This window comes from Hipposideros armiger, unplaced genomic scaffold (assembly GCF_001890085.2).
Source record: "Hipposideros armiger isolate ML-2016 unplaced genomic scaffold, ASM189008v1 scaffold_7, whole genome shotgun sequence".
NCBI classification, from domain to species: domain Eukaryota; kingdom Metazoa; phylum Chordata; class Mammalia; order Chiroptera; family Hipposideridae; genus Hipposideros; species Hipposideros armiger.
The window spans coordinates 4478239-4480881 of NW_017731357.1; positions in this window are offsets into that span (position 1 = coordinate 4478239).

A 2643-nucleotide genomic window follows, 5' to 3' on the forward strand; every position below is an offset into this window, starting at 1 on the left:
GGTAGGTCAACCTATGATATCTCTTAAGTTTTAAACACAATTTTTGAGAGCAATTGTTATCTTACAAATCTTTGTGAAACCAGAAATGCAGCTCTAGAAGCAGTTCAAGCCCACCTGTCTTTATCATCTCCAATTCCTAAGACTGAAGGGAAAAAAGGGGAGGCTAGGGTGTTTTGGAAAGCACAAACTGTTTCTATGGCTCCAAGGCTCCCTTGATATGGACAAATACAAATCTTAAGTGTTTTATCCACAAATATTAGTAAAAAAAAAGCTTTAGCCATCTACACAGGTAAACTTAATTTATCCCATCTGCCAGAAACACAATTTGATTCCAACTGTTCCTTTACATAATCTTATCCATCCTATGGCAGTAATTTTTAAATGAAGACAAGGAGATTTCTATGTGTGTCTGTGTATGTTCATGTATGTTGTATGGTATTGTCTATCTCTGGGTGGTATTGTCAATTTATCTTCTAAAAAAAGGAGCTCTATTAAATTGGCTTAAACAAACAAGTGCTTAAGTGAAAATTCTCAAAAATATAACAGGAATTAACCCAAATGTATTTCAGAATCATGTGACCTGGGAAAACATTTGATATTAAGGCTGGTTTGAGTTTGGTTTGGTTAAATAGGCATATCTTTAGAATAGTCACCATTAAAAAATATTTTTTTCCTACCTGACTTTATTAGTCAAATAAATTCACATTATCTCTGTTGCAAAATTTGTCAGCAAGAAAAGTAACTTGGTATAATGAAATTTTCATAAGTAATCTAAACTTAATTGCTTAGGAACAAGTAAATTAAATAAATATAAGATAAAAGGCTTCTTTTTGGGTGAACTCTTTAGCAATAATCATGTTAAAAATTGTTTCCTAAATCTTTTTGGTAACTTGGAACTTTAAAGTTTTGCTATATAAAAATAATGGATATTCATGAAATGTCTAGGCCATTTCCAAATAAGATAAAATAATGAAGCATTAACTACTGAACATAGGTTTATCTACTTTTTACTTATTATAGAAAAAGATATTTGGGTCTACTAGTAAACATGTCTTGTGCCACATTTTTTTAAATTGTGCTATGGGGAAATATATTTCTAGAAATTATTAAATGTGTTCATAAATGTATCAATCTAAAGAACACTGGCATAACAAACAATTCATAATTGCTTACTTATTAGTTTTCACTAGAAATTAAGGGGTTTTTTAAGGTTAAGAATTCTAATATATGTAATTAAAGCTACCGAAATTAAAATTATAGGGAAAATAACTCTATACACAAAAAAAATAGAATGTGTTTTGGCTTAAAAAAAGGTGTGAGATATGGAGATATTTTTGTTAACGGAAGTGAAATAATTTTGTCCTGATTATTCCTGAATAGGTGAGAGAACAAGAGTGTGTACTGTTTTAAAAGGAACAAAGAAAGTTTTAGAAAGTTTATAAAAAATAAATCTTGAGAAAGGAAATTTTATATGTGGTCAAGTGGAATAACACTGAAAATTAATCAAGTAAGTGAATTTAAATATCAAAAGTGAGCTGATACAAAATTAGAATTTGGTTTTATTTTTCTGCTAAGAAGGATTCTTGGTCTGCTACTGATATTGTGAAAAGACTTTCTGCCTAGAAATCAAAGATTCTATATTTAATCAAAATAATTTTCTGTGTTTTATGTTGTCTTAATCAGGTCCTTGATTAATTAAGAAAACTGAGTCTCCTCAATAGTAAGAACTAAGTTTTGCTAACAATTATGTAAACTTCTGTGTTTTTCTTTAAAATCTTCTATTGCCACTTCAGTTAAATGGATAATTAAGTCTGGCTTCATAATGGCTTATGATCCTATATAAGCAAATGTCCCAATCTCTTGATATATTTTGACAAACTTCCCAAAATTTAAGTTATAAATAGAGTCTTGACCTGGGAATAGCTTTGGGAAGTCCCAGAAGGGCCCTTTGAACACCTGAAAAGATTTGTTTTCTCTCCTTACAAAATAGAAATAGTAAACTAATTAGGCTTATTTTGGTGTGTTGAAATTACATGGAAAGCATTGTCAAATAAAAAATAACACTGAGCCTTCTTTATGTTGTATTTGTATAATTACATGCTATAAATGTTCCAGAAATATATGTGAAATTGCTGGAAATCTGAGATGTCCTGACATACGATGTGTGCCATCAAAATTGAGTGACACGCTAAAATGACTAAACCTGAGTTTCAGATTGTGGCACATGTGGATGAAGTCCATTTTGTTTTTTCAAAAATGACCCCTTATTGCCAGACCTTTCCTATACTTATATCCTTATGATGTGACAATGGTCTGTTCCTGAATCAGAGAAATTAAGATGGGTGAACAATGACTAAATTAAATGAATAGTTGGGGCTATGGGAAACCCAAGATGGCTGTTTGGTTCTTCCTGGCTCCCTGGCATTTTTTCAGTTTTTCCATTGTTTTCACCCACCATAGTACATTTGGACTGGACTTCATTCAACTGCCACTTAGTTTGGGTTATCAATATGCTCTTGTTGTGTGTGTGTTTTCTGAATGAGTTGAAACTTTCCCCTGCCACAAGGCTAATGCCCTCACAGTGGCAGAGAAATTGTTAGAAAATGTGTTTCCTGGGCCGGCCAAGTGGCACATTGGTTAAGA